At 38.5% G+C, this 20,079-nt stretch overlaps 1 long non-coding RNA gene across 1 annotated transcript in view; it reads left to right on the plus strand.

Moving 5' to 3' along the window:
• Positions 1-20,079, plus strand: part of LOC137864887 (uncharacterized) — a 186,168-nt gene that overhangs the window by 32,356 nt on the left and 133,733 nt on the right. The window lies entirely within an intron of this gene.

Consider the following 20,079-nt stretch of genomic DNA (forward strand, 5'->3'; position numbering starts at 1 on the left):
TGGTCTTGATCCAGGCACTGGCATATTTCCTCTGTTTTGTTATTAGCCAGCCAAATTCAGGAGAAGATTTGACTGCTCCTCAAAAGCTCCCTTTTTTTGTGCAGAAAAACAGGCTGATTGCTCACCTGGGGGTAGCCACAGATAGTGCTAATACAGGATTGTATTACACTACTAATACAGTACTACAGGCTTGGAGATGCATCAGGATTTGTAGAAGCACAGTGTCTGAGACAGGCTGCTGTAGTCAGTTGTCTCCCTTCCACTCCCCCCCAAAATATCATAAATAAATAAGTGTCTATATCCTGAGCACAAGAGAGAGGAATAAAACAAAGGATTTCCATGTGAAATAAGAAATTTATTGGAGGTATGCGTAAAGCTTTGGGGCTCAAGGGGGCCCATTGCTACCCACAAGCCTTTAGGAAGAAAAAAAATGCAATCTGTGGGTTCCAAGGCACTGAATACCATGAGCAAGTTCTGCTGCACCTTGGACTTCCTTTTGGCACTGCTTTGCACCCTCCATATTTGCCTTTGTTTTGCAACAGTGTAGTTGAAATTGTGTGACTCTTGTGTGCATGTGTGCCATTGGCCATATCGCTGCCAAGGAAGGCTGGTGCACTGACCTAGCAATGTCAAAAGGGGGAAAAAATTGATACATTTAAGAGATGTTGATGCCCAAACCCATATGCAGGACAGATAGATGAAATTTTGTTTTTTTAAGTATGAACAGGTACTTTTTTGCATTATGCTTCAATAAAGCATTTAAGGATAGTTATGAATAATAAGTAATTTTATGCTGAATGACTGCAGAGCATAGAACCGTTCCCACCCTCTTTCTCTTATAAGTGTAAAAATTTCCATTAAAGGCCATATATTCTGTTCATTCCTGAGATGCAGCTTCCATCGATGCCAGCTTATGGTCCTGGAATGCTTGCTGAAGATTAAGAAGGAAGGAATAAAAGAGACGTTTATGTGTTTTTGTCTTCTAACAATTTGAATCAAATGCTTTCTAAAGAAAATGCATTTCAAGTGTATTTTAAATTCCTCCTTTCATTGTAATGTCTTTTTCTAAGTGACTTGCATTTTGAAAATGTTTTCACATACTGCATTAATTGAATATACAGCCTCAGAAATTGGGAGTACCTTTTCAATTGCACTGAATGCAACTGAGCATAAGTTCTGACTGCATAATTTCCAACAAGAGGAAAGGAAGAGTGATTTCACAGTGAAGACCTGATCAGTAACACAAAAAAACAACAATATCAATGTCTTCCATCCATTGTACTGCATTGCACTGGAATTCCAAGAGGCTGTGAAAGAGAAATCTCAGTCCGACAGGCTAGTCCACTTTACAGTGAACTTCTTGGTTTCCCCTAAGTATAGACCTTTTTGATAGTATTTGGAACATAACTCTGACAACAAAATAGGCATGTGAAAATACAAACTTTCATTAAGTGATTATATATCCATGCTCCTCTTTTTAAATATTTCTCCTTGTTTCTTTTTTGTTCTGCAACACTGCAGCAGTCTTACTTCCATCTGGTTGCAGTTTATGTTCCCATCTAAGGTTATACTTTCCATGAAAGACAGGTAGGAGCAGAGTATGTAGCTCAGCTGCATCTGTGAGACTCCTCTCTCCTTGAGATATACACAGAAAGCTCTGTCAAAAAGCAGTTGTTAGAACTAAGTTGGGTTGTAGATGCTTCTGTCTGCTTCACGGGAGGAGTTGGGTTGGACTGAGGTCACTATGACCTGCAGAGCTATCCCGCTCCTGTTCTCCTTCTCAGGGATATCCATCACCAGGAACAGTGCAAAAAGCATGTGTAAGTCTTTTGTGGAGTTGGTGAGATGAATCTGGTCAGAGAGAGCCGTGCTGGGGCTCAGAAGGGGACTCTGCTTGGACAGGAAGAGAACAGCCAGCCAGAAGCCAGCCGCAGCAGGGAAATTTTGCTCTCTGTAACACTGGCAAGCAAAACCCTGAATTGTGTGCTTCCTCAAAGAATGTGAAAGACAAATGATATTTCAGCAAGATAGCTATATATTTAACCAGTGTTATTGGAATGAAAAATAACCTCCAGCCTGCAATAGCTTGGTAAGAACAGTTTTCAGTATGAGTCTCTGGCAATGACGGAGCTATTCAGAACTGTATTGACAACATTTGCATAGACGAGGTGGCTCCTGAGATTGCATTTTGTCAGTCTCTGTGTATGAGGGGTTTTGTTGTTGTTTAAATCTCTGACAATGTAAAATTGTGAAATGTTAGGTTTCCAAAGCTTTTATTAATGATGGGTTGTGCAAATTCATCTCTGTACAAAGGACTCTACTTTTATAAAGAGAGGACAGAAAACTGAAAAAGACTTTCTTTTAGGTCTCTTCCCTAGTTTCATAACAGGAATTTTGTTTGTTTATCTATTTTAAATCTAATCAACCAAAGTCCCTCAGATATTCCAGTGAGATTCTGCCACATGAAATATAATCATTATATGAATAAGCCTCCTTTTTCATGCTTCAAACATGGAAGTGTTTGATTCCTTTACACCACTATTCCTCAGCTGTTAAGTAGCAAAACCCTATCTTCTTTTTTGTTTCATGTACTATGTAATTATTATCTTTTCACTTCATATGTGTGGTGAAGGAGCATCACCAACAGCAGGTTTTTAGAAGCTGCATCTGAGATCTTTCATCAGAGTTTAAGAAATGAGAAAAAAAAATGAAAATAAATATGAGAAAATAAATCTGATTTGGTCTTATCAAAAGTAAGTTTTGTTGAAAAAATGCCACATCCACCTTCTTTGCCATACAAGTCTAAAATCTGAAAGCATGGAACGATGAACTCCAAAGAAAAAGCTGCTGTTTGCATTCGTGTGGATGTTAAGTATGGGAGCATAGGTATGTGCCTCATAGTAATGGTTCTCATTTAAGTACTCTGCTTATAAAATGCTTTTTGATCACAAAAGAAAAGGCGTTATGCAATATATTATTGCTACTTCCCTCTTCTGGAATCTATGCTTGTGTTCAGCCTAATGTCATAATCCCCATGAAAATAATATTGCCCTGTTAGCCAATGAACTAATGTGCCGTAAGGCACGCATGGCAGGGTTTGTGTGCTGAGCTACCTGTTCTGTGCACAGAGTGCTTCACTTGACATGGAGTTCTGCACAGGAGAGTGGCTGACTCTTTCAACATCTATTAAATTTACTTGAAATAAAGTACAGTCTCTAGTGTTTAACAATATAAAATCATAGCCTAATTATTGATAATTCTTTTTATATTTATTATGCTTTATTAATAATGAGTCATTTAGTATTAATATGGCTGTTCTAAGGACTCCAGTAGTATTTCCCCTGTAATTTACTGTTCCTTAATGTATCGTTATTAGAACGTATTTCCCTCTAATGCTTTAACATTACTATAAAACTAAAGATATGGATAAAACTTAGATAAGAATTTACCTTTGCAAATAGCTAAAGGAAGACCAAAGACTATTTCCATGTTTCAGGTCTTGTTTTGCAGTATGAAATGGGATAAATAAAGAGCAAAATCTGGCACTTCTCATATGCACCTTACACTCCTGGCATACACATGAAATCTGCAAACCGGATGCTGACCCTTGAGTGAGTCAGCACTGTAGAAATACATACAAAATAGTATAGCCATTTAATTTGCATTACAGTTGCTATACAGTAGCTCCTAATGACAATGAAAGTTACAGTGAATTTAAAAATATGTGCATTTCTTTAGAAGTATAATGTTATAATCCCATATTTTGAGCATACAGTTTGTCTAATCTTTCTCACGTTGATGTCCTCTTCTCTTCCGTGGCATCCACTTTATAATCCTTGTGAGGGACTGAAAGAAAGCCCTTGTTTATTTTTGAGTTCTGTTTTGGCAATATATGTGTTCCAGTAGACTACAATGGTCCTATATTTTGGAAGATTAACTGAAATGCAGAAATGAGCATTACTTTTTCCTGCATTCAACTTGTTGGTCTGATATTGCTGCAGTTTTTCAAGCCAAATCCCCTATTGTTAAGCCCTGGGTGACTGGCTGTGTAAGAGGAAATTAAGCACTTCCACCTTTAAAGGTATTATTTAAAACAGGTTTTAAACCTTTACTATTCATAGTGCTCTTTTCATGAAGTGAAGCAAAGCACTATAGTTTTCTATTCTGAAAACAATGCTGCTGTCCAGAGCATTTGAGTCTTTCCGTGTCAGTAAAAGCTCTGAATATCTGGTTGGTGTTGAGGTCGGTGAGCTTTGCAGCAGCTGTGGAAGTGCTGAGGATGGCTGGAGTAGGAAGCAGCAGCCCTCGCGACAGCTGTGTGAGCAAACAGCAACCAGACATGCTCCCCACTGTCAGCAAGACTACTGAAGTATAAGAGTATGATAACAGTGTGTGATACAAATACATTATTGATATCCCTATGAATTATTCTTGGATATTGTTTTAAATAAAGTGGTACCAAGTATACTCTGAGTTTGAAAAGGTCAAGAGGACAAATTAATCATGCCCAGGTCAGAACCTGTTATAAGGGTCGTTTTTGATACCAGGATGAATATGTGTAGTTTAGCATTAAGAAATTTAATAATGGAACTTTCCACTAATGGAAAAATTATATTTGCCTTATTATTGAGTATTGTCTGGGTATTTGCCTGACAGTATTAAGTGGCTGCATAACCTGCTGTCACTATAAATGAGATATTATTAGCTAAAAAATATTAGGCCAGTGCTCCTAAGACCTGTTAGTAAGTGATGACTTTGCTATGTATCATCCACAGCCATGCCTCAAAGCAGCGGGTATTTAGCATCCTGCTGTGGGGAAGAAACCCCAAGCTGCTTTTTGACCCCTGTCACTCTCTTGACCTTATCTATGCCTTCAGGTTCTCTGGGATGTGATAGCTAAGGTGCAGTCTTAATAGTATGTCTTTTGAGGGATTTCTCAAGATGTAACAGCATATTTGTAAGTATGCTACAATTAGGACACAGGCATATACACAAAGATCTTAAAATATATTCCTAGCAGAGAAAAGTCTCACTATAGCTGACTTATCAACTGTCTATGTATCATTTGTATCTGCATGGAGTTTAGTATATGAATGGTTTGCTAGACACTTACACTTTGTCAACAACCTCTACAAATGCATTTACTTTGTGTTGCACATTTCATTATAAATGGCTTACAGAACATATCTATAACCTTGATAACTCCATTTACTTTGTTAGTAATGGCTCCTTGAACACTTAGAGCATAACAATAACCAAAATGCATATAAATATTTCATCGCAAATCTATTGTTACTTATTTATAGCATGCTCACCAAAAGCATTACAGAATATTTATTAAACATTTATAGATTAGTTTTGCTACAACTAGTATGTGATATAAATGCATTATTCATCTCACAGTAAGTCATTGTTGGGCATCCCTTAAAAATAAAGTGGTACCAGGAGGGTTGGGGGTCTGTAGAATTTGAAGGGATTCATTTTAATCATGTGCAATTCTGACTCTGCTTTGTGTTTATTTTTGTTGAATAAATGAAAGAGGAAATAAGTAGAAAAACAACTCTCAGCAACAAAAGACAGAATGAAAAAAATGGTTGCCTTGAAACCCTGGGACATTTAGCATGGTCTGTCTTTAGCATCTGCCAGCAATTGCACACCAAAGTCTAGAAACTGTAAACAGCACTTCTTTTCTAATAGCTATGCTGGTGGGTTAGATGGAACGTTTTCTGGAGCTAATAATTTGGAATGAAGGCTGTTCTGTCTAGCTATATTTTTTATTTGATCTGAATTATTTTTTCTGCTAGTCTCCAGTACCACAGCATCATTCACTTACTGGAACAGCAGGCAGGACATGAGCATGTGTGTTTGGGTGTGTGCAAACAGAACAACCTAATTTGGGTATGTAGGTTTTTATGCTTTATCTGATGTGTACAATCTACAGAGAGGAAGAAGAATATATATGTGTTTATAGATATATACATGTATATTCTTTGCCAACATATAGTAAAGAAATAGCTCCTGTTTTACAGAGAGCACAACCTAGGACTCTGACCCAGAAGACATTTATATAACAGATTGGTAATGCATGTGAAAAGTTACAGCGTAAAGTTACCTGAATGTTTAAGTAATGGCAAGAATTCCTCTCAGGTTGGTTACAAGATGCTATCAATGTTTATCTAAGCTATATTACCTGATATATTTTCCTTTAGCAGTTTGCTATTCGATAACAGTAAATAGATGGAGTAATTTAAGCTCTTACCTAGCCTTCAGGAGAGCTGGATTCCCCACAAACACTCACACCAGTTTATCGAAATGACTGTTGATATATGAAAGGTGCAGTTTTAAACCTGTTAAATTACTCCCTTTTTTATCCATCTATGTGCTTATTCTCAAGTAACATTTCCTCATTAAGTGTGGCTTTATATTTTCTGTTATTTCTGCCCTTTTATTCTAAATGATAGCCTATTTAATTAATTTTGCTCTAATATAAAGGGAGGATATAGTTGAGTGTTTCCACAAATGGGGGCGTGTAAGTAAAGAATCAAGATAATCTCTCAAACTCATCTCCTCCTGGCCTTGTGATGTTTGCAGAACATATGATTTATTGCAAATATGCTTGGGTACAATACTGTATATTTATTTAGGTGAAAATGTTAAGAATATCTATGAAGTGGTGGAAATACCTGCTTTTATTTGGTTCTTATAGTCTCCTCTTCAAACTCATGTAAATACCTTGCAGTCTCATGTTGTCTCACTGTTGTACCCATATTGCATTGAAGTCTAAATAAAAGCAATATGAAGAATAGGGAGAAAAGCACGGAGTGCATAGAGTGAAGGATGGATAGGAGAGTCAGGCCCTTTGACTAACAGATGAGTGCATTGTGAGTTCATTTTCTTAATAATGTTAATTTTGCAGTTATGGAGTTATTCTGTATTAACTTGATGACATACATGGAAAAAGGAGAATATAGGTGGAAAGAAAAAAAAAATACTTTCGTTGAGGGAGAAGTTCAGTAAAAACATGCTTCGACAATTATCTGCATAGGTACCAGAAACTCTATGGAGACAGACTTAGGGCAAAAAGTGCAGAGCCTCTTTTGTGGGTTAAGAGCATTGCTGTTTTCTGTCAGTGTGAGCACAGATTCTGGGTAGTTTTTGGGGAAAAGCCACTTCTCTTTTCCTTACTGGTGAATTCAGGGGAACTTGTGGCAGGGAAGAAGATTCCATTGGGCTTTACTTTTTGTTGTTGTTGTTTGTTTGATTGATTTTACTGTACTTTTCCCTATTATTTTCATCTATGCCAGTTTGGAGGCGATTGTGTTGTTTTCAGGTATGGGCACTCAAATTTGAAGTAACTTGAAGTTATTTCTAGTTTTCTATCAGGATAAGTGAGAGAGAAAGCAGGCATTGCACTTCAAACTGATTTTAATACTTACAGGCAAGTTGTGTGGAAAGATGTATTAATATTCAAATTAAGAAAACAGCAATAGCAGTGCTGTTGATTCATGCAGCACATTGTATGAGCAGCTTTACCCTAATATTTGGGAAAGATAAAGTGTACATGGAAAAATAAACATGAAAGTATTAATAATATTTATACTTTACTTGTGGCTTGAGTGATAGTAATGTCAAGATAGAGACATTTAACTGAATGATCAATAACACAAGAGTGTAAGTCAAAGATTCATTATGTTTGGACTGAAATGTCCAGTTAAATTTGTAGCAATGCTAATGATGCACCATAGGCAGACTACCTGGATGTTTAACAAGTATGAGAAATGCTAGTGTACCTTAATCAGCCTTCCAGTGAATAAGCCTTGAGTTAATATTTTCTGTTTAGCGTTTTTTCTAAGTAGCACTTTCTAAGAAATGTTTAATTTGGCTTTCAGTATTTCAAGTGTCAGTTTAAATGGTTGTATTGTGGATGTGAGAATTCAATATGAATCTAATAAAACAGCTCAGCATAATTTGTTGCAAAAAAAATCTATTGGTATAACAGCCACTTCTAATAGGTGTTGTTTCTTCAAAAATCAGTGAACACCATTAGATTTTTTGGCATTTTCAAATGCTCATTAGTGTCAGCCTCAGGGGTCTAGGATGGTCATTATTAAAGAATGAGCTCCCAAGAGAAAGAGGCTCTGCCAACAGAAGCCAACAAGTGACAGAAGTTCAGTAGTTGCTAGGTAAGTCACTTATTGAGGTGGTGCCTGGATAAATTAGCTTTCAAAGTCTTAAGCCGAACATGTAAGGAACACAGATGTCATGTGGCATATTCTCCAGAGGTTAAATTTAGGTTCCATAACTCACACTGCCAATTTTAAAGAAGGGAAATGTCAGCCATCACAGAGCTGAGGCTGAGGGTTTGTTGCTTGTGCAAATTCCACTGACATTGACATTAACTGACTCTGGAAGATAAACTATGGATCTGCTTCAGCTGTCCATGATTTCATCTGTATTACTTATTAGTTCTCCAGTTTGTTCCAGCACAATACCAATTTGCTCCAGTTGACTTGACAAGCTTGTGTTTTGTCTAGAGGTAATTTATAATCCCAGCTACATCCCTATGTGGTGGCACAGACAGGTTATTATTTATGCTGTTTACCAACTCTGGGAAGTTACATAATATTGAAGCGACTACATAAACTTGTATTTTAGCAGTGTGAGATTTAGGGTGAGTGCCTGTAATGCCAGATGAAATGTTAACCTTCAGAACAGTCACAGATGTTTTATTTTTGAAAAAAAAAAAAAAAAAAGCTTCAAAATCGAGACAAAGATGAAATTGAAATAAATATTCTTTTTCACTTAAAATCTAGCTCTCATTTTTATATAAACACAATGTAACTCACTGCACTGTGTTTATATAAAAATTCTTTGGAAAACAGAAACTTTTCTGTAGACCACGCAAAAACATTTTCCTATGAAGGTGACAAGTAAACCTCTTAACACTGTTTTGAATTCACCCAGTGCTTGGCTTTTTCTATTGTCCTTTTCTATTTTGGGCTTTGTTAAGCTCCAGCTTGGTCAGTGGGAGATGTCAACTTCAGTTATTTAGGAAACTTCACCAACTGCTGTTTTAATTGAAAGCACCCCTAGAGCTGCTTCTCATCAATGGCATTCATTTTTGTGATATCCATGGGACCAAATCATTGTAGTTGTCCCATTAAAGTAATGCTAAAATAATAGCAGTCTTTTAGGGCAGCCTGTGCTGAGCCCTGTGCAGGCATTCATCAATGATGCCAGGAGCAACAGACCTGGTGGCATGGCTGCTGTGCCAGGCCATGGGGGTCTGTGCTGCCTTCTCTGCTAGAATCTCCATCCCAGAAGTGGAGCAGGAGGGGCAGCCCAGGCCTCCAGTGTTGGCAGCAACTAGCTTGGTGGCGTTTACACAGATCTGTGTATATTTTCTGAATTCTTCCATGCTTTTAACGCTACTGCTCTGGCTTTATGGTCATCGTACCTTCAGGGATTTGGCCTGTCTTGAGTACCAGGCTCAGCTGAGGCAGTATGCTCCTGCAGGCCCCATATCCAGCTTGTGTTTTGCCTGGCACACAACAATAAAACATCAGTGGCATTCAAGAAAGTGAGGAGGAACATAGTCATATCAAAACCAAAATTCTCTAAGTCTGCTATATCTGGATACAGCTGCCTCTTCCCCTCAAGCTGAACCACAAAAGCAATTCTAATATGGCTTTTCATTCTCTCAGACGACCACAGATCACGCCTGCCTGCAACCCAAAAAGCAGCAAGGGAGGGAAACCTATTCCAATATACACAGAGGTCACCTTTTTGATAAAACCACAAAACAGATAATTAAATTAATGTAATAATTGTACCTAGTCAATTACCTATTTCCTACCTGTACCATGGTCTTAATGAGCTCAGCTAATGAACTGTAATGTAATTAATATCTGTGGAGGGAAGGAGGAGTAATAAAAAAAAAAAAAAAAAAAAAAAAAACCAGTAGTTTCCATATATGCCAGCACATAATATATTTTATAATGGCAGGGAGGAAAAAAAAAGTTTTGAAGATTAAAAGAAAAACATTTAATTAAGGAAGGGAGGTTTTAGGCTTGGCTCTTCTGCAGAGGCCTAGAATTCTGCACCTGAAAAACATCCATGCAATTAAGGAAATACTTTTAAAATGCTCATTATTGTTTTTCTGAGACCATCCTTATAAAATCTGTGAAGGAAAATGAGAATTTAAACTACATTGCAGATCTAAGCTGTTATTGAGTACTAAGTACATCGTTGTAACATGTAACCTTTGCAGGCAGGATCAAAGTTTCTGATGTACTGCAAAGGCTGTTTAGTTTGATCTAATTTTATCTTTGGGTTTGTGGATTATATGGACCTGGGCAGCAAACCCTGGCTGTCCATGAGCAGTGGTGAACCCTGCTCTTAGGAACCATGGTGTGACGTGTCCTCCAGTTCCCACCATGCATAGAGCAGGTTGGGTGTTTTTCAGTAGATGCACAGCTGTGCCAAGGCTCTAGATTTTATATGCTGCAGCAGAGAATGGTGTATGTTACTGAACCTAGTGATGGAAGTTGTGTGGAGACTGCCCTAGTAAAGTACCAAAAGGCATAGGGAGAAAGTAAAGTAGAAGAGAATCCTGCTGTGAATTTGGGTTTGTCTTCTTTGAATTAAGTTATGGTTATGCTATTAGGGAGGCAGTGCAGTAGGTCTATTAACTGTAGCATTTCAGAGCCACTGGAAAACAATTCACATTTCTACTTCAGTATCTTAAAATCCAGCACTAGTTTTTATTATTAATAGACTTCATGCTATTATTATTTACTTGCACATATACATTAATCATCACATGGGTTTGCTAATTTTTCATTTCATTCAATAAATAAATAAATAAACTGTGACAAGATGCTCAGAGTCCTCAAGAGAATATGTTCTCCTCTGATGGGCAAGTAACATCTGTGGGCATTTTGTTGGCTTAACAGCATGTCTGTCAGAAACTTGGTGATTCAGAAAATTTACTAGCACTCACCTAATGATTAATTAGCCTTCTCTGTAAAGAATGGGGTCTCTTCATTACATGTATTGTCACCAAGAGTTTCATCTGTTTGCTGTAACATTTATGCTAGAGACTTAGTAAATGGATTTCCAGTAGTCAAGAAATGAGTTAAGATTGGTTTTGTGAGCAGAATTCAAATTTAGCTCTAAATACTTAAGCAAGTCTCCCAGGACTTTAATCCATATGGGTGCACGTGGTATTATTGAAATGTTTTATGTGAATGAAAATACTGTAGGATACTAATTAAAATAAATTGGTTGAAAACATCATTTTAGATGAAAGATAGATGTAAGAATGATTTTAACAAAAGTCATGCTTTATCTATGTAACTTGCACTGTCTGAAAAATGTTTTAAATTTGTAATGTATCTTCAGTGTTTTGCTTTGGAAAGCCCTCATATAGCCTTCTGTTACATGTAGCCATTCAGTTGTCCTCTGTGGACACTTGAAGGACAAGGTCAAATGGGCACTTTGGGATCTAAATCCAAATAATTATTACCTGCACAGAGGTGAGTTAATGATTTGTTCTTGTAGGCAAATAAATCCAAAGCTGGCATATTTCTTATGAAAATACATACTTGGTTACCATCACTTCAATTTAAAAAATATAACATGAGCTCAATTAAGTCTGTGTTCACTTTTCATGAGATGTCCATAGCACAATTCCTCCATCTCAGGTGGGTAGGAAGCAAATTGGCTTTAAATTGGCAAGAGAAATGCCAACTAACTTTAACTGATGGCAGCAGCTCAGTTCCTTCAGGCTGTATTACATAATGATTAAAGCAATCACACCTGTTTTTTTGCTCTTTTCATTCCATATGAGATGGACTGTTGCTTTCTCCCCTGAGAAACAGTAGGTTGTTATTAGTAGCTTTATGTTTCTCTTTGAAATATTCTACACACTGATAGACTATTATTTGTCATCTTAATTTCTCCCCCTCCTCTCACCCTAGAGGGAATGGAAGTGAACATTTCCCACTTACAAGTAATAACAGCTGTTGGAAGAAAGAAAAATAGGTCTAAGGTGGTGTTTGGGAATTTTTGGGGAATTTCATTGCTATTGGTTATATTCGGTTGCTTGTTATAGCTGCCTCCGATTCTATTGTTCCCTTTGGTGCTTGTTACCATCACATCAACCAAGTAAGGTAACACCATGTTTTTGTCCCTGTGCCTATGACTGGGGAACTGAGGCATAGACAGCTGAGTGACCTACCTGGGTGCTGCTGTAAGGAAAGATGAAACCCAGCGTGGAGGTATGATATGCAAATCAAAGACAGACCTTGCTCTACCTGGTCTTTTTGTTTATCCGTGTAAATATCTATGTTTCCTCTCTCTCTGGCTGCTAGTTTGTAATTAGAAAGCATGGCCTTTACAAGAGGCTCCCTGTGGCCTGCTACACTTGGCCAGGAGATGAACTTCCCCTTGGATGGATGCTGAAGAGGACACTCTGTGCCCTCAGACACCCTGTTGACTTTATGCCTACTGGTGGCATTGTTGTTATTCCCTTATCTAGATTGGGGGTACAGAGCTCTGGTAGTAGTTAGAGCCTAGAACAGCATTGAGGTGTCTGGGGGAAGCGGAAGCAGTTAAACAATAGACATGAACAAGTTGTGTTTTACCTTTCAAATCTAATATGTTTAGTTTATACTTTTCCCCAATGAAGGACAAATTCATTCTATGCTATAAAGTTAATATTTAATATTTCCAAGAGTTTTCCTGGCAAACACATTTCTGTCTTGGAATAAGTTTCTTTGCAGAAGATGTGTTTTTGTTGTTGTTGTTTTTAAATATATCCAATAAGGAAACAGAGAAAAGCCACGTGACTTGTGTGTCTAATTAAAACTATTCAGCACAGCTTGAATTTACAATTTTGATTTCTTGAAGTAATCTGCTTGTGAACAATCTAGAGGCAAGGAGTTATTCATAGAAACTGTTGAGTAAATAATTTTCAGATAATGAAAACATTCAAAAAAGTCAAGATAGTTAATTAGTGAGCAGAAGAAATTAAATTAATTGAATGAATAATTCATAATGAATTATTCACCCAGATCTATTTTACATAGTGTGGAAGGTCTGAAGAAGAGCCAGTGTTTGAATTAACTCTAAATGAAAAACCACATCTCTATTTCTGCTGTGTTGAGGTTATTTATTGATGTGTAAAAACAAGCTGGGTGAGCCAGTCTATTTAATCATCTTACTCTTTTTGCTCTGTAATGTTAGTCATGCTGGATTTGAGACAAACTTAGATGCTTTGCTTGCAAATGTGCATTAGGGAATATGTGTTAGAGGACTCTTTTTTTTGTTTTTTTTTTGTTTTTTTTTTTTTTAATATATTGAAATGTTGACAGAGAAGCATGATCAGAGACAAAAATGCTCTGGAAAAGCTATAAATTAAGTTTATGCCAGCATACTACTGCTTGCAGTTGACATATGTCACAGCCTTGGCCAAATACTTCTGTTTAACTTCATCTTACTACTGAATAGAACTGTATCAAAAGATGGACTGTTGAAGCTGTATTTGTTTTCATGTGGTTGTGGGCAATGGTTTCATTTTGTTTTTCAGGATTTCTTTCTTTGCTTCTTATCCTTCAGGGAGAACAATTGTAATGGCAATCAAATAATGAAATATTGGAAACCTAAATTTGTGCTGAGGGGGTTGAATGCGGTTCTGCCCTGAGACATAGTAGTCAATGAGTGATCAGAGCTCACCTGTTTGCCCTTTTTGTTTTGTTTTCCTTCCATTGTGCTATGGAAGAGAACAAAAGTTCTTATAAGAACAGCGTCCCAGGACTGCATAAAAAGAAAAAGGGATTGGACAGCCATTTCCATTCCTTGAGCAACCACAATGAGAAAATATAGCTCTTGGTTTTAGTGTGAGTGTGAGGAATGTTTTAACAATTCCAATTCGTGTCCATAAATTCGTGTCCATAAAGAATAATTCTGTTTGAATCCTGTCTGCCTCTGTTTGAATCCTGTCTGCCTCTGGGCCCTGCACTGGCAATTTAGTTCTTGAACCACAGATGCAGTGTGTCCCAGTCTCCCCCTCATTCTAGTCAATTTATCACGTCTTCAGAAAACACTCCTTAAATTTATGAACCTGTTTGCTTTTGTTATTCCGGACTTCTATTTCTAACAGTTACAGCCTTTTTTCCTGTCTTCTTCGAGATTAACTTAACACTGCTATAGATGTGTCTGTGAATGGCTGGGGAAGAATGTTTTAATTACTCGTGAAGCGTCAAATAAGAAAGCTGTTTGTGTTTGATGTCTGGGAGTTTCAGAACAACTGATAACAACTAGTGACTGTTATGAGATACTATGTGGATCCTTGGTATCTGGCCAGGGGGGCCAAGAGATTAAGAGGAAGGAAAAAGAAGCTGAAGGACGGTTGGGAGACAAGACCTGCGGAGAGTGTACAGAGAGTGTTCCATAAACTTGGAATAGTGCCGAGTAAGTACAAAGGGTGAGAGGAAGACTACGAGCCTTCAGCATGAAAGACCCCTAGAGACCCCCAGAGGAGACTGATGCGCATGCTCCAGTAGGAGGAACTGGACCCCGGAAGCTAATTATAATAATCTACTTTTTTAGAAGTAGTAATGAATATGTATTAGTCTAGGTGCATAAAAATCAGCTGCTTGATGTAACTGGTGTGCGTCCTGGTGGAGCGGAGACTCCCGGTGCACCCAGCGCTGTTTGCTTACCTCTATTCCTTTATATTCTTTTAATAAATCCTATTTTTTTATTTAATCCTAATTTGAATCCTGAGCCATTTATAACATGAGTATATGCAGAGAAGTGAATATAATAGTTAGGCAGGAGCTATATCTACAATGTGTTGTGACTTCAGCTCTTGAGGAAACTGGACTTGAGGTGGAAGAGCATCTCAGAGTGTTGCTGCTTCACGTAGCGGTGATTCTCCTACTCTGAGATGAGTACCCTAGGGAAGTTAGTACTGCTGTTAGCATCTCTGTGGAGGAATAAGTAAAGTCTGAGTGATCTGTTGACCCATGTTATCTGTAGCAGGAGTGGGAGTGACTGTTTTTTTTAATTATTGTTTTTGAATGGAAGTGTAGCTGTGCAGGTGGATAGAGATAAAAGATAATTGCAAAGCTGAGTAATAATATCCAACATCACCTAATATTGTCATAGTCCTTTTTTTGTTCAAGTTTCTCTGTAAACTGGGAAATGTCAAGTTACATATGTAAATTGCTGGAAAAACAGTGTGTATAGACATTGATTATATATAGATATTTATTTAGATAGCCATAAGAAAAGAAAGAGGTTGAACATTTAGTAAAACACATAACAAACATCATTTTCTTGGGCACTTGAAACACTGGAAGGATCTGAATAGGTTACAACTGGAATCAGAAGGGCACTTCAAAAAATGACTTTCTGTCTGAGTTAAAGGTAATTAAAGGTAGTTCTCATTTTTCCCAGAGTGGCTCACTTAATCCACAGGGTGGACAGATGCTTTGCTAGAGTCACCTTTGCCATTTTTCTGCCTTTTCTCTACATCAGTTCAATTTGGTTAATCCAATGTCAGACTTCTGTCAAAGAGCACTGCTGGGCTGAATTATGGACTTGTTTCTGTTACATTAGTAAATTTGTTCCTGACTGAGAAGTGCTGAGGTATTCTAACTAAGCTCAAGCCAACTGAAGTGCTGAGTCAGAAAATCTAGGCCAGTCATGCCTAAAATTAGACCATAAAATGATTCTCACTTACGTCTTATTTCTATATGCTTTAAGGCAGATCCCAATTGCCAACAAACCTAAGCTCTTAAACCCCTCCTAGAGCTTGTTCAGTAGGAGAATTGGGTAGCAGATGGGTTGTGTTACCCATTTACTTCAGGTCATCTCCACGTCAGCAAGTACCGAGTATGAACTGACTGCATGAGAAACAGGCTTTGACCACAGGTGGTTGGAAGGGATGTGGAAGGAATTAAAAATATAATTGTAACTGGTTGTGGTTTGAGAGACAAAGCAGGCTAGAATTTAAAAGAAGATATCAAGAGGTGGTTGTGCATCACTGAACAACCATTTAGATTTGACTGCAATAGTACAGAATTTGTCATGGTGGTTTAGTTAACATGTTCAGTTTTGATGAAAAAGAAAGTGTCTTTGATCGCTCCGCAGAGAGAACAGAGTTTACATTTGGAATTGTGCAGTAGCTACTTCTGTCAGGTCATGCAGTTTAGTGCCCCCCTCCACTGCAAACTTGCTGAGGGGAGCAAAATCAGAAAAGCTCATAGAACTAGAGGGAGAAAAATGATTAAGCTGTTCCAAAGAAAACCATGTATTTGCTTTATGTTCAAAACTGCAGATTCTGCTATCCTATTTTATAGGATAGTTGCATAGGATGCCATTGATAGGTCAATGGAGAGATGAATATGCTAAATTGCACTAGATAGCACAAGACTCATGAAGGTGAAGATTTCACAGCCTTTTTTCAACCCATGTCAAGATTCAAATCTAGTATTATAATATTTTAAAGAAGATTATTGTCTTTGTCACTTTTTAAATGGCTTGTGCAACAATGCGGAGGTCAGGAGGGGGAACCCTGGAGATGGATTTGTCCTGCTCCCACCACGCACAGCTTAGTGATTCCACACACCGTCCTCTGGCTGGCTGCGTGCTCTTCACTCCCCAGCTGGTCTGTGGACATATGTGGCTTCTCTTAGTAACAGCTGGGCCATGGAGATTGTTAACCATGTGGACACCTGGCCTATTGCACACTGAGAACAGGCCACATTACTTTCTGCAAGCCATCAAACAGCTGTCAGATGGTGACAATCATAGGTTGTTGCCAGCCTGACCAGTTATTGGTCTGTAAAGAATTATGTTGGGATAGTCAGTCTTCTCCACTTTTCTGCATTTTGTAAATATTAAGAATCCACAGAGTCTGAAGGCTGTCAGTGCTGTGACATGACGTGATATAATATTTTGGAGCCATGCTTCTCAGAAGGATGGGAAGAGTTTGTCAGGAAATCTTCCATCACTGCTCATCAAGAGATGGTTTTCAGACCTGTGCCAGCATCAGGCTGTAGATGTAAGTTTTGCAATGGTCGCCAGACAATTCACAAGAGGGAAGATGGCACAGGAGCCATCCCTCCTCCCAATGATCAGTCATCAGCTGTGTCTGCAAAGCAAAGTGGCTGAATGCCCAGTGTGCCATTAGCAATCATATTATTAATATAATGGGACTCTTCGGTAAGATGGTCCCAAAGGGAGGACATTGCTTCAGTTCTGCTGCCCTCACAAATTGCTGACAGCATCTGGTCCACAACAGAGGGACAGATACTGCCCCTATTTGGTTTGGACCAAGCCTTTGCAAAACCAAGTGCCCAACCCACCACTAGTGAAATCTAGATGAATCATTTCTAATGTAAATAGATAAATGCCAAATTCTGGTTTGCTTTTTTTTTTGGTTGTTTGTTTTTCCTTTGGTTTGCTTCTTTTTGTGTGTGTCTCTGTGTATCTCTTCGATTATTATTATATATATATATATATTTTTTTTTGTCAAGTCACCAACTTGATTTTCTGTTTTTTTTTTTTTTTTTTTTTTTTTCTTGGTTGTTTTTTTTGTTTGCTTGTTTTTTAAGTTTACAGCAGCACTAAACTGGAAGAATAGTATTTGAGCTGAATTATTATAAAACTTGAGAAAGAAATAGCTAAGCAGTATTTCATGGCTTACATCTGCCAATAATATCATTAAGCAATTGAGGATTTCTAGTATGGTGTGAATAGAATATATCCATTTATATACTTTTATTCCTTTGTTTTTGTTGTTCATACTACAAATGTCTTTAAAATAGCGCAAGAAAATTTGACACATTGTAAAGAAAGAGGTGTATTTATTGCAGGTTTGAATTTCACTAGGGAAGCTCAGAACTGCATGAGGCTCTCAACTATGATAACCATCATAGTTTTTCTTCCACTGTGATACATCTCAGAGGAATGTCAGTGCTTAGTATTTAATGTTCTCTTTTTGATATCTTTTTTTTTTTTTATGGTCCACATTGATATAGTAGATCCTATAGATGTAAATTTCAAAGTCTGAGTGACTGGGGCAGTAGTATTATTGTGTTTTTGTGATATTCTGTTAAATAAATAAATAATGCTGCCTTTGCTAGCCAGACCACTTATCCTCGGGGCACTCAGCCTCCCAGCCTGGAAGTCTGGGACAGGGAGCAGAATAACCCCCCCACAGTTCAAGTGGAGACAATTAGAGACCTGCTGCTCCACATGGACTGTCACAAGTCCATGGGGCCAGATGGGAGCCACCCAAGCATGCTGAGGGAGTTGGCAGATGTGATTGCTGGGGCTGTTTTCTGTCAGCTATCAGTGGTCACGGTCATCAAGAGGACCCAGATGACTGGACACCCATCTATAGGAAGGGTTGTAAGGAGGAAACAGGGAACTACAGGCCTGTCAGCCTAACCTTGATGCAAGGAAAGGTGATGGAACAGGTCGTCTTGAATAAAGTCACACAGCATATGCGGGACAACCAGGGGATCAGGCCCAGTCAGCATGGGTTTGTGAAAGGCAAGTCCTGCCTGACCAATCTCATCTCCTTCTACAACTTGGTAACCCGCTTGGTAGATGAAGGAAAGGCTGTTGATGTAGTCTACTTAGACTTTAACAAGGCTTTTGACACAGTCTCCCATAGAATTCTCCTGGAGAAGCTGGCAGCCCATGGCTTGGACAGGTACACTCTTTGCTGGGTTAAAAACTGTCTGGATGGCTGGGCCCAGAGAGTGGTGGTGAATGGAGTGAAATCCAGCTGGCGACTGGTCACCAGTGGTGTTCCTCAGGGGTCAGTGTTGAGGCCCATCCTCTTTAATATCTTTGATTTGGATGAAGGAATTGAGTGCACCCTCAGTAAGTTTGCAGACAACACCAAGTTGGGGGGAAGTGTCCCTCTGCAGGAGGGTAGGAAGGCCCTGCAGAGGGACCTGGACAGGATGGGTTGATGGGCAGGGGCCAATGGGATGAGGTTCAACATGGATAAGTGTTGGGTCCTGCACTTTGGCCACAACAACCCCATGCAGCGCTACAGGCCTGGGGGAGAGTGGCTTGAATGCTGTGCAGAGGAAGAAGATCTGGTGATGTTGGTCACCGCTTGCCTGAACATGAGCTGGCTGGCCCCAGCTGCCACTTCAGAAAGGCATATGTTCCCTGTGGGTCCTGCGTCATATTCTGTATTGGGGAAATCTCTGAAAGGATGAGACGGGGGAAGGATCTTCTTCAACATCTAGAGGGCTTCCATGGCACGACTGGAAACAAAGAGTGACCTCTGAGCTAGGGCTATGGGGTAGATAGGCTCTCAAAACTTTTGTTTTGCTTATCTGAAGAGAAACAGATGCACTTTGTTTGTTTCTTTGCTTTTAATTGTATATATTTGTTTTTCAAGAGAATTAACTTAATGTCTCCAAAAATGTGTTAAAAATAAACTTCATTTAAAAAACAAAACACAACTAAGGATAGAGATTTTTGATCTAAGTGTCTTAGATGTTTTATGGGCTGCTTCTCAATGTCTTTTGACTGCAATGGCACTCATACTTACCTTAACCTCTCTGGAAATCGATAGTGTAAAGGCAATTAAACTGTTGTCTGTATTTATTTATCTGTAAAATCCCATGCGCTAACACAAGATTCCAAGAAAAAAGCTGTCTTCAGAGTCACAAAGTACTATTTACTATTTGTCCTAGGAGTGCCAAAAAGCCCACAACTTTACTATAGTCAGTCACCAATTTGTTCACAGCTGTCCCAGCAACCTGGTACAAAATTGTTTCTGTTGGCAGATCTAGTGAGTACTGTCTGACATGGACATTCTTCAGAGAGAGAGATTTTCTCTCATACATTTTCATAGCTTCAGAAGGTTTTTGTTTGTTTGTTTGTTTTTTCCTTTCTTTTTCTGTATGGGGCTGTTAGTTGCAGGTGGGTACCTTTGCATGGGTGAATGGAGAGAGTAGGTTGAACTGACAGTTAATCAACAGCTGGCATTGTTCCTAGCTCACTGCTCTGTAAAGGGCACAATGCTGAATCAATTAA

Source organism: Anas acuta, chromosome 15 (genome assembly GCF_963932015.1).
Source record: "Anas acuta chromosome 15, bAnaAcu1.1, whole genome shotgun sequence".
In the NCBI taxonomy this organism is placed as follows: domain Eukaryota; kingdom Metazoa; phylum Chordata; class Aves; order Anseriformes; family Anatidae; genus Anas; species Anas acuta.